Source organism: Juglans regia, chromosome 4 (assembly GCF_001411555.2).
Source record: "Juglans regia cultivar Chandler chromosome 4, Walnut 2.0, whole genome shotgun sequence".
NCBI classification, from domain to species: domain Eukaryota; kingdom Viridiplantae; phylum Streptophyta; class Magnoliopsida; order Fagales; family Juglandaceae; genus Juglans; species Juglans regia.
The window spans coordinates 3,345,015-3,359,497 of record NC_049904.1 but is presented as its reverse complement, the minus strand read 5'-3'; positions in this window follow the sequence as shown (position 1 = coordinate 3,359,497).

The window sequence follows — 14,483 nt, the reverse complement described above, 5'->3', positions numbered from 1 at the left end:
ACAATATGATATTGAATTATTTACAATTAAAAATCTTAATACAGATACAACATATATTAAGCAATTCTAATTAATAATCACAATTGCATATATTTGCAAGATGCCTTGTAGAAATAAATGCATTAAATATTATAAAATATAAATAACAACATCTATCTGTATAAATAATAATAATAATACATACATGGAGATAGGGGCAAATAAAAGATCAGTGGAATTAGAGCTAAACAGCGAACAGGAAGACAAGCACAAAGTGACAAAACCAAAACGCCTGTTATAAAGAAATATATTATATATGATCATATGATTATTCCAATAATACATTGTCGTTTGTTAAATAAAGCTACACTAACATATTAAAATATAATTTGTTCATATTTTTTATTTAAATTAAATTATAATAAGTGGTTATCTAACTGTCAGAAACAAAAATAACTACATAATAAGAATAAAATTTGTGAGATTGCAATTAAAAGTTGCGTAATATCCTAATTTTTGTTTTTGTTTCTATATATATATATATATATATTTCTATAGTTTTCAATTGTATGACAATAATTGTTAAATAAGTGTTAAATAATTTAATTATATAATTATTTTACACATGAAAACATATGAAAAATTGATTACTTGTCAATCCACATGTGTTTTAACACATGAAAAACACATGAAAAGTGTAGAATATTCAACCAAAAAATTCTTGACATGTTATTTATATGTCTCTTACCTATATGCCTTTTATGTTATGTATATGCATGTTATGAATATGAAAGTAATTCTGTCTTGATGTTATGAGTCTACAATATAATTATGCTAAACTGTAAATAATCCTTTATGTAATCGTAAAAGACATAAATTTTTTTTCACATCTATAAGTATTTACTATTTTATAAAAGCAAAGGAAATTAATTAATAGAGTATAAAACCAAACGAAAAGCATACCAAATTTAATCTGAAATCCGAAAGCCAAGCAGCAAACTTTGACAGCAAATTTTAAACGCGGAAGCAAGGTAGTAGATTTCGAAAATTTAGAGCAACGACAACAGTAGAAAATGAGATGGCGAGAATTGCTTTTATAGTAAACCGCAAGCGGTGGGAAAAAATTAAAAATTGAATCTGATAACAGCTGTGAAAGCGGTGGAAAACTTGAAGTAAAAAAATCGACAGAATGGTGAAATCCAGAACATACGAGAGTAGAGGACAAAATGGGAAAGAAATGTTAATATATTAAAAACAAGATAACAACGAAAATAATTCGGCAAAATCCACTTGGCAGAACCCAAGGCGAGACAGAGTAGGAAGGTAAAATACATAGACGGTGGAGGATAAAATCGAAAAAAATAGTGTACGACAGCTGCTTATTGGCACTTATTATATATAAGATATATATATATATATATATATATATTTATATATAGCAAGGTTGATGCATGGGGTCCCTCCCCACTACAACGGCAAAAAGTAACATTAATTAATACATATTATATAGTCTGATACTTGCCCGTCAACTACTAGAAGAAACAAAATCATGAGGTTTTATTAATTCCTTTTCAACTTATAATAAACTACATCTTAAATATATTTAATGCATGCTGCATGCTGCATGCAGTACTATATATATATAACGTGACACAAAGGGTCCATACTATTCCATATATATATATATAACTAGCTTATATTAGCGAGTGATCATCTCAATTCTCATGTTATGTTCTCACCATCCATGCATTGCATGGTACTTTTAATCGTGGTGTTTTCATCGTAGTTGGGCAATCGAATGACAGATGGTTTAAAGATCAGCATGCATCACTTTATCTTATTCTTTATCTAATTCACAAGAAATTTACTTATTTACGATTAGTTAATTTTAACAAAATGACTATTTACAATTAAAATTGATTACAAATAGTCTTTTAGTTACAATAAATTAATCACAAAAATTATTTTTTCTTTTAAACTTATAATTGTCTTGCAATTTAATGACTTTTTTATAACTAATAAATCTAGTATGCCAAACTCTAGAAGGAAATAGATCGAAGCTAGCCAATATTTTGGTACCATATAATATATATATATATATATAGTATATAACAAAATACTTATTATAGAATGCATTATATTCATAAAAAATATGATCAATACTTTTTATTTGAATATATAAACTTTTACGTGAGGAAAGTATATATTTGAATAATTGGTTGAAAAGGAGGGCAGAGAGGGCGAACTTGGACACGTAAAAGGGCCCTAAATAGAAGGTTGAAAAAAGCCAGCTAGCGAGCTAGGTTCATGCATGCATGCATGTCCCACTCACCGACCCAACTAGATCTATAGACTGAATCGGCCATGGCCCCATGCATGCATTTAAGTCGATCAATGATGTATGTATCTACATACATATCAGCACCAAACCTTGCATATGCATATGTATGCCAATTGCCTCCAGGACACGCGTACGTGAACCTGTCACCAACCGGCCGGACGGACCCAATTCCTTACCTCCAAGAACGTACGATATATATGTACGTAGTGATCATGTGCATGCATGTGATTTGATTCCGCTATTATATATGACAAAAAATTTATTTATCATTTAAATTTTTATCATCATTCTATCATTTTATAATATGATATTAAATTATAGATTTATAAATAAAATATAATAAATAATTTTTAATCACCTAATATCATATCAAAAAATGATGAAAATATGATAAAAATTAAAATAATAAATAACATTACTCTTATCTTAATTATCACGCATGATATTATATGCACGGCTGTGGCGGCCTCTGGGATATCATATATTTGTTTGTATAATTAAGGTGATTAAGTTCTAATTTATTCTTAATTCTCATGGAATTGCACAACGTACAAAGCATTTCATGAACGGATCGAAATATCATTAAAAAAAAAAAGGAAGGAATTTATCTATATTGGAAGAAAATTGGTGAAAATTTTAAAAGAACTTGATATTTTTTGTTCTTTAGTGTTTTAGAAATGAGTAATATTGCATACAATCGTGGAATGCATAAATACCGTATAGTTGTTTTAAAAAAGAGTAAGGTCTATTATTATAATTTTTTTTTTATAATGTGAATCTCATATTTATTCATTTTTTTCAAAATGATTACGTAGTACTTGTGCAACTACAAGTATCATTTTTCCTTAAAAATGGTTGAGCCTCTTCTCGTTCCATGGTGGCGTACTTTATGGTCACAGATTAATTAAAATTGAGTAGTTTCAAAGTGTAGACACTTATCTTATAATAAAATCATAGCATATAGACGAGTTTAATGACATAATATATTCTGATTTGTTTTATTAAATATCTAATAATTTTCTCTATTTAATTAATATAATAATTACTTACAAAATTTCCATTGTTATTAATTTCTCAAAAATAAAATTGGGATTGGGAATTTTTCAGAGAAGTGATCAACTCCAATCAACTTTATTTTTATTTTCAGACTATATTCATACTCCATAACTATATATGATTTTATTTTTCTACTCTAAACGAATATTTCGAATACCGTTTCGATCGAAGTATTGAAATGAGATATTTCGGTATGGTACCGTACGTTTCGGAATAGTCTATATATAAATAAATTATATATATAAATATATATAAATTATATTTTAAAATAATAGTCTATATATGAATAAAGTATATATAAATATATATAAAATATATAAAAATCATAAATAGTCTATTCTAAATTAAGAGTCAAAAAATAAGTCTGCAGTTTGAAGAAATGGAAAAAAAAGTAAAGTTAGAAATCTATATATCCGCCAAAATTCGATATATCAACCGGTACCAATCGAAATTCAGACCGATACGAAAAATATACTTTTCTGTACCAACTATTTGGCCGGTATTACATATTTTGGCCGTATCATCATAAAACGAAATTCAAAACATTGCTCTAAACTATATTCCATATGCATATGGCTATAGCTAGCCTATATTTAAAGAAATGAAGTGAACAAAAAAAGTCAAACAATCTCACTGCGCGCATTGAACTCAAGGAAGATGAACATCAATAAATCCAAAACAACATGGTTGTTCCCCTTATTTTTATATCATATTTTGAGATGATTTAACCTCAAGAGTTTGACTTTTTTTTATGTCTAATGGCCTCTAGGGATCCAAACTCACATGGGATCCTATGATTTTGTTTTCCTAAGTGTGGACTTAGGACTTTTATATTGAGGATCATGCATGCCACTAAGATTTACCTAATCATGCATTCCTCTGTTTTTAAATTAAAGTCGGTGAGTATGCTGCACATTGCATAATATATAAGGTTTTTTTATTAAGCATTTATTAATGTTCGAAAATCTATACCGACAATAATAAATATTGTAGAATGTCAAATTTTATGAGAATATGTAGGTTTCATTATTTATTTTATTTTAATATTCTCTCACGTATGGTGTAGGTTCCTCCTTAATAAGTGGACTCAATATGTGAAATAATTAATTAAATGTGATAGAGTATAAAATTAAGATTTGAACTCATCAAGACCTTTACTTTGATGTGAAGATGTTAATTTTTTTATTTAATTTATATCTTAACACCGTATAAAATTTAGAATGAAATGGAGATTGTGGACTAGATTCTCTCTTACTCCCTTTGAATTTATATATGGCTAATTAATTTCAGAATATAATAAAAAATAAAGTTCCACACATGCATGAGGTTTCCTTTTCTATAGGGTATGAGTTGGGTGGAGCCAAAAAGAATGTCATACAAGTCAGGTAGATTATGAGAGATGATCATTGTTATATTGATCTTGAATCTGGTCAGGAATTCTTTAACATTTCCAAGCAAAGAACAGTACGTATTTTAAGTCAAGACAATGCTACAGCCACTGATATAAAGGATACAGATCAATGGTGTATCGATAGTGTTAATTTTTTTTCTTATTTTTTTCTAATCATTTGTATTAGTATTAGTATTTTTAGAAAAATACTAAAAAATAAATACACACAAATACTTTAAGAAAAAAATATTGATCAATACACTTTGTCGGTTATACCAATCATCGGTAGAAGTATCATTTTCCTTAAGCCAAATTGTAACTTAATGCTCCCATTTTACCTACCTCCAAATGTTGTTGAAATATATTGTCGGTGACATTTTTTGTATTGAATAGGAGAAATACTCTAGCCATAAATAGATTATACAAAAATAATTCTACAAACTGATGTGATATGATGTGGTTCGTCAGATTGTAAAGTTACTTTTATTGTAAAGTAGATTTAACGAATTACATGGAACTATGTCAGTTTGTGAGATTACTTTTGTGTAATTTTTTTGTGGCTATAGAAAAACTCATTGAATAAACATATACTCATGAAAATTTGCGATATTTGGAATATACTCACATGCATGCATGCATTTTGATGTTGATGACACTTGATCTCCTACTGATTTTGAGTTTCAAAATATTTATTTTTTTTCAAAGGATTCCATTTGAGTCATTTGACTTTGTGATTATCATTATTTTCAAGACTTAAAATCTCAATGTTTTGGAAGTATGTGTAGTATGTCATGTAATCCCCCTGGCTGGCCTATATATCGTACGTGCACTTCAAGTTTGTAAGTAGTACTTAATTAAGTAACACATGATTTCTTATATATGCAGCACTTGTCGTCTTCTTGCATTATCTTTTTCTACAATTTTATTTCAATTTTTATAAGACGCGTCCCCATTATTGTATCGGCCCATGATCTCTGTTTTCATTCAGCTGATCAAAGTACTATTAATTATCCTCTAGGAGGTAAAACTTAAAAGTTCCACATGCTTGATGAGAGCTCTTCCAATCTCTTATTATAATCGCGTCAAGATTTTCTTGAGTTCTTACATCTCGGAGTCGAGGACTTCAAGTGGGAGAGATATGGATATGTAAAATGGATCATATAGTATTTATTGAATATTTAATACTATTTTTGCCCATGATGGTAACATTTTGACAACCTTTTGAATGGATTTGCTAATTTTATTTCTTATCATTTTTTAAAAATTTTGAATTTTCTCATAAGAAGAGTCAGGTCTCGTTTGTTTTCGAAGATAAGATGAGATGAGTTGAGATTAAAATTAAAAGTTGAATAGAATATTGTTAGAATGTATATTTTTTAATATTATTTATGTTTTGAGATTTGAAAAAGTTGAATTATTTATTTTATTTTGTGTGTGAATTTGAAAAAGTTGTAATGAAAGAAGAAAAAAAAAAAGACTTAAAAGGTCTCAAAAGTTGTTAAATATTATGCTAATTAGCATTTTCCTTTGAAGATTTCATGGGAGCAATAATAAATTTATAGAGCTCACTTCATGTTTCTTTTCCTTCCTTCTACTTGAGATCCTTGCTCGAACTTGAACAGATTTTTTCCCTTGTTATCATATATATATATATATATATATATATATATATACATATACAATAATTCAAGCCACCAATCGATCGAGTCTTAAAATAATCATTAAAATGGCCAAAACTTGCTGTTAAAGCTTGAAGAAATCATCCCATGTGTGTGATAGAGAGAAAGAGATAGAGATGCCATGTATATTTGGAGCAAGAGCGCATGGGCTTCAGTCTCATGACGAGAAAGATCAAACATGCACGTGGGAGAGATCGTGAACCTTATAAAAAGGGGACAATAGACGCCAAATGAGACTGTTTTCCCCCATGCATGAGCTAATTTCATCCATAGCAATTCAGATTTCTTCGTCCTTGCATGTGATCTCTCATATCCCTGTTTGCATCATCATTTCGAAATTTATGGTGTTTGGGACCAGCCATCCACAGGCTGATCACAACAACGACCCAAACTCCTTCCAGATTGCCCACGTTTATCGTCGCCATTGTCAAACTCTCTCTCTCTCTCTCTCTCTCTCTCTATATATATATATATAGTCCAAGATTTTATCTTCCTGAATTTCATTACTACTGAAAAACCTGCAATCCTAGCTAGCTAAATGCATGTCGAAGAAATTTAAACGGTTACAGTAATCTGAAAAAATAAATGCGGCTTTGAAGCGTGTAGAACACCACCCTTTAAGGCAATAATTGCCTCCACTCTAAAGTTTTTACTTTAAAATTTCTCTATAAAATTGTGTAAATGACTGAAAAATATAAGCGAAATGAATAATAAAATTTGTGGGTTTCATCCTCTCTTTATAGAGATTGAAGTGACACCTTATGAAAATCATAAATTAAGGTAGTTATTAGTTTAAAGGACATAATGTCTCATTTAAAGGCGTGCCTAGCCAAGTGGTCAGTGCCTTACATAGAGAAGGGACGGCACTGGTTCTAGTCTACTTAAGTGTCATTTCGATAATTTAATTTTTGAAGCATTGCACCTATTCAAATTGCCAATTCGGCCCATGTGCAACTACTAAAGTGTTATGACTATTCGGCCTATGCGCAAGGCTTGTTCGGCCCAAATATCGTGTTTGTCCAAGTCCAACACTTCAATTATTTCACAAAATAAATCATAGTGCACTTATGGAGTTTCGAACTACTACCCTTTAATTTGAAACAACACATACTTACCACTAAACCAATACATCTTATGGTAGTGTTTCACAAAAATTAAATCAATAAACTCATTTATTTAATATCACAATCTGTAATATCAATCTAACAATCCCCCACTTAAATTGTGATATTAATTTTTTTAGTCAAATGCTAATATTCTCATGCATACAACAAGGTATATTTTGACTTAAAACTTCAATTACTGCAAGACTTTATATGTTAAGAACGAAAATGTCACACACATGATTCTATCCAATTTTAGCGAGATAACTCACCAATTATTGGCATTCATGATTATTTACAAAAATAAAACGTAAACTTTTGCTAGAAGTTGTCCCCACCTTTTATGTTCACATAGGTTAAGTTTATTTTGTGTCTTTATTACTTCATACACTTATACAACTAAGGAACTTTGTTAAGAGTATAATACTAATCCTTAATTTAGAGTAACGATCAGCACTGACCATCCTGAAATGGTTTCTCACATTAAATTAAATTTTAGTATTATTTCAGCCACATAACTATAACTTATTATTACCCATTAAATCTTAAACAATTTATTAATAAGGGTTGCTACAACCATCGAAAAATCCTCACTGAACATGTATTTTTTTTTTTTTGCTTTTTTTCTCAAATACTTTTTTAAACCCCTTAAACATTTTTTAAAAAAATTATAAAAATTAAAAACTTATTAAAAAACATTTCCTTAATCATTAAGCAAAAAGAAAAAAAAAAGGGACAATCAGTGAGAATTATCGATAGCCACTCTCGATGAGAGTGGCATTTTCCTTTATTAATAGTGTAAGGTTGGGTTCCTATTACAAATTACTTTTAAAAGAAAGATTTCAAACTCATTTCACTAAATGTACTATTTACCAAATCTCTCGAGAGTCCCTTTGTGAAAGGATTCGTCAAGTTTTTACTTGATCGCACATATACAATAGTGATAATACCATCATTTATTAATTGCTTGATATATTCATGTCTTAAGGTAATATGTCTAGATTTTTTATTATAGACTTTACTATAAGCTCTAGACATAGTAGCTTCACTATCACAGTTCAAAGAAATGGCTGACATTGGTTGTGGCAACATTTTTATGTCAAATAACAAATTCCTCAGTCATTCTCTCTCTTTGCCTACTGTCACCAAGGTTACAAATTCATATTCCAATGCTGAAGGTGAAATACATGTCTGTTTCTTAGAAGCCCAAGAAACAACTCGACTACCAAGGGTGAAAATCTAATTAGACGTAGCTTTATTATTACTTGCACTAGTTATCTAACTAGAATCACAATATCCTTCTAGTACAGCAGAAAAATTAGTATAATACAATCCTAACGAACTAGTTCTTTTAAGGTATCCAAGAACTCTACTAATTGCTTTTCAATGCTCCTTACTAGAAAGTTTTCATATTGCAAATTTAATATCTGGCTGCGATGAATTGCATATGAAGAATTATACGGGGGTATTTGCTTCTTTATTTCTAAATGTTGAAATTCAAGAAGCATTTTATCAACATAATAAGATCGACATAAAGCATAGCCCTCACTATGTTTCTTTATTTGAACATCTAAAATAGTGTCAACTTCATTAAGATCCTCCATTTTGAACTTTGAAGTCAAATATTTCTTAGTTTTAGATATTCCTTCCATATTTGTTCCAAATATAAGCAAGTCATCCATACAAAAAAAAAAATTATAATACCATAACGATCAGTGAATTTAGAATAAATAAATTTATCATTGTTATTATGCCTAAATCCATGAGATAAAATTATCGAATCAAATTTCTCATGCTATTATTTTGGTGATTGCGTTAATTCATACAATGACTTGATTAATTTGCAAACTTTTTTTTCTTGTCCATGCAAAACAAATCTTTCTAGTTGTTCCATGTACACATCTTCATCCATTTTACTATTCAGGAAAGTAGTTTTAAAATCTATTTGCTGTACAAATAAGTTATATATTGAAACCAATGTCATAAGCACTTTAATGGATGTGAATCTAGCCACTGAGGCATATGTATCAAAATAGTGTATGCCATTTTTTTGTTTAAAACATTTGGCTACTAGTCTGGTCTTAAAAGTTTAAAGAGACCCATGTGTATTGTATTTTATCTTAAATACCCATGTACAACCAATAGGTTTTGATCTCGGAAGCAAGTCAACTAAAACTCTAGTATTGTTTAACAATATTGAATCTATTTCATCATTTATTGCCTCTTTCTAAAATGCAACATCTCTAGAAGTCATAGCTTCTTTAAATGCTTTTGGATTTTCTTCTATATTTAATACAATGGATATCTTATTTAAAACATCATATTTACTTAATTCCTAAAGGAAAACAATAACCTGAGATGACATAAAATCTGGATCCAAACTTTTCTTTTTTTTTTATTCTTTGAATTCTCCTCAGCTCAGTAAATGTGTCAGGAATTATACAATTCATTTTTCAACTCAAGTCAGTTTCTGGTGTTTGAGTAGGATTTGACACTATTTTAGAATCATTATAGAATTTATCTTCAATAAATTCTACTATAACATTAGAATCAAAATCCAAAAGTCTATATGTTTTTCGATTCTCAGCATATCTTACAAAAACATTCATGATTGCCCTTGAACCTGGTTTTGTTCTTTTTGAGTCTGGAATTCTATAAAAGGCTAAACTGTCTCATACTCTTATGTATTCCAGATTTGGTTTCTGGCCTTTCAACAATTCATATGGTGAAAATTTAAATTTCATAGAAGATATTCTTTTATGTAAATGGTGAGCAATGTTTCTCACCACAAATTAAAAGATAATTTTGCATTTAAAATCATAGCATTTAGCATATCAACTAGTGTCATATTTTTTCTTTCTGCTAAACCATTTTGTTGTGAGGTATATGGTGCACTAGTTTGGCATATAATGCCATTCTCTTCATAGTTCAAAGAAAATTCAGTAGAAAAGTATTAACCACCTTTATCACTATAAAATTTTCTTTTCCTTCTGATTTTTAACAACAGACTTATAAGATTTGAGTATACTGAAGGCATCGTCATTACTTTCATTAAATATACATATATATATCTTGAGAAGTCATCAATACAAGTAATAAAATATCTATTGTCGCCTCTAACTAAAACAACATTTAACTCACAAATATCAGAATGCATAAGTTCTAATAATTATATATTTATGTCTATTTTAGGAAAATGTCTCCTTGTCATTTTTGCTTGAATGCAAATCTCACATTTAGCATCATGATCATGATTATAAGGAATTAAAATATGTTTAGACATAAACATTAAATATTTAAAATTCAAATGTGCTAAACGATTATGCCACAATGTAAAAGACTCAACAATATATGCAGAACTAAAACTTATTTTTATTAATACTTAGTTTATACATGTCATCAAAGAGTACCCTTTTTTCCTACAAACATACTCTTCCCCCTTGGAAATAATTACATTATCAAACTTGACTACGGTCTTTACACATTTCTTACAAATCAAATTTGCAGATACAATATTTTTCTTTATTTATGGGACATGAAGAACATTGACAAGAATAAGTTTATTCGCAGAAGTGAAATGAAGTTCCCCAATTCTTTTTTCCACAAATTTTGTAGAGTTGTGATTTTCCATTAGTACAACATGTCTATTTGTTGCTTCTTCATAATTTTTGAATTGAGATTTCTGATTGCAAACATAGACGGTAGTGCCTGAATCATACCACCAAATAGAAGACCCTGTTGTTGTAGCCATATTTAAATCTATAATCAGGATAATGTGCATTTCAGAGACCATGACTACAATTTCTGAAATCTCATTGTCAATCAGATTTGTATTATTGGGATTTCCATTTTCTTTCTTGTATTTCTTCTTCTACCTGGGTTCACGCTTAAAGTGTCAATTCTTTCAGCAGTTGTAACAATTTTTTATTTTCTTGTACTTATCACCATTGTTGGAAAAATCATTATATTTTTTCTTGTTTTCTCTAAAATTACATTGAAACTTATTTTTCTCATCAACAAAGTTCACTTTAGATCCATTTTGAGAAAATAATTTTTTATAATGAACTCGAGTTTCCTTTTCAATTCATAAATATTTTTGAATTTTCTCTATAGTGAAATTTTATTTTATATTGTGTGCATAAGTTTTTTTCTATAATTATTCTAACTTGGAGGAAGTTTGGCAATAATAGCCTTGACTTGTAGAGGTTCATTAACTTCAACATTAAGGTCTCAAGGTTTATTCACTACAACTTGCAATTCATGGATTGGTTTATCATAGAAGTATTATCACTCATTGTAAATTCAAAATATTTCATAATAACGAATTTATAAGTATCTTGCTTTTATGTTCTATACTTGAATCCCAATGCCTCCCAAATCTCTCTTGGTGACTTGATTTATATAAACATGCCGTAGAGACGATCAAAAAGAGTATTTAGAATGTGTCCCCTACATACCACTTCCTTTTCTTCATATTTCTTGCGTTACGCCTTGATATTTTCATTGTCGTTGGATTTGGATTTCGGAAGTACTCGCAAGTCCGAATTTAAAATATACGAAATCTTGAATGTAGTAAGAACGAAAATCAACTTGTCTTTCAAGAGAGTAAAATCTGTTCTATCAAACCTATCTAGTATGACAAAGTCTTGATTCATTATCTTAAAAGTCTTCATATCAGATTTTGATCTAATTGCGGTTATCACTTTAAAATTGTTGAAGAAATTTGAGCTGATACGGTAATTTGAAAAAATAAATGTGACTTCGAGGTGTGTAGAAGAACACTATTTTTAAGGTGATAACTCCCCCCACTCAAAAAAGTTTGCTACTAGGTTACAAGCAATTCACCTTCAGGATAAAAAAAAGTCACCAATTGCTGATAACAATTCTGAAGTTTTTCTTTCAGAGTTTTTCTACAAAATTGTATAAATAACTGAAAATAAAAGGAATAATAAAATTCATGTGTCTCATCCTCTATTTATAGAGAACAAAGTAGCACCTTGTGAAAAATCACAACTTTTAACTTTTAGCTTGTGACTTTTCAATAGGTAGTTATTAGTTTAAAGGATATAATTAGGGGTGCAACCAGTCCGGTTCGGTCCAGTTTTAGACATATTTTAGAACCAAACCGGTATACACCGATTTTGAGATTTGAAAAACCGATACCGCACCTATTATACTCCTAAACCAGTACTTTCAGTTTTACCGATTTCGGTCCGGTACTATATTATATATATAGTACATATAATATATTATATATATATATATATTATAGTATAAAATAATATAGCGATAATATATAGTTATTTATATAGGATTTTAAAATTTAGTGTTATTTTAGTTAGTAATTTAGCATATGATACAAGATTATTTTATATATAATTATATATATTTGATATAAAAATTATATATAATATAAAAAATCTTTTATGTAATATAAAAATTAAAGTATATATATATTTATATGAACTGGTCTGGTCCGGTTTTAGAAAAAAGAAAACCAGAACCAAATTGATTTCAACCAATTTTGAAAAAAATGGGATCAATACCAAACCAAACCTATTTAGAACCGGACCGGTCCAGTTTGGTCTAGTTTACCCCTTTTTCTTCACCCATAGATATAATGCTTCATTTAAAGACAAAAAGGCACGACTAGCCAAGTGGTCAGTGCAACTACCAAATGGTTATGATTGTTCGGTCCACGTGCAAGGCTTGTTCGACCCAAGCATTGCGTTTGTCCAAATCCAACACTTCATTTATTTCACAAAATAAATCAAAGTGCACTTGTGGAGTTTCGTACTTTTGCCTTTTAATTTGAAACAATACATTCTTACCACTGAACAAATGCATCTTCTTGTGATAGAGGTTCGCAAAAATAAATAATAACCTACATTCAAAAAATTCACACATTTAATATCACAATTTACGATATAAATATAACAGCTAGCTAGGTAAATGGCTATAATTTGACTATAGACAAAAAAGTTGGTGGATTGTTATTATATTTTTTACACTATAGTTTCAAGGGTTAGCAGGCCAGTAATTTGAGTCTTTTTCTCAATATAAAAAATAATAAAAATCTAAATGATCTTGACAAACATAAAGTATAATTTTACAAACCATTGATTTATGATAAAATTCTCATAATAAAAACTACTATTATTTAGGTATAGTTTGGATAGTGAGATGAGATAAGATGATTTTAGATGAAAGTTAAAAGTTGAATAAAATCTTGTTAGGATATTATTTTTTAATATTATTATTTTTTTAGGATTTGAAAAAGTTGAATTGTTTATTATATTTTGTGATGAAATTTGAGAAAATTGTAATGATAAGATGAAATGAGATGAGATGAAACACTTTCACTATCCAAATGAGTTATAATTTCGAGATCTTATAAATAAATGGCGAGTTCAACAACTAAGTTAGAACGATAATTATAGTAGTGCATAATACATAAGTCAAATGATAAGAAAAAAAATGAATGTAGACTACATGAGAAAAATGCAAATTAAAAATACAAAAACCAAAAGATGTAACAACAAAAATGAAAGTTTAGTCATGGGGTATACCCTACGACCACATGTAGCGAATCTCCTAGTGGTGGCTAGCGGGAGAGACATTCCTATATCATTGCCCAATCTGACCATTGTGTCAGTCTCATGAAGGCCACCTCTAGGTAAGGGTGGTAATATGTGACACGACCCGTTAACCCAGTACGAATACGACACGATAAAAACGAGTTAGGGTTTAGGCTTAACGAGTTCGGGTCAAATGGGTTGACCTGTTAAAACACGATTGCTTAACGGGTTACTAACGTTATGACCCGTTAAGAAAATTTAATTTACTTTTATACCCTTAGACCTAAAATTCAAAAAATCCTAAACTACCTAACCCACGCCTCCCCCCCTCTATTTTCTAACTTTTCTTTTTCTAAC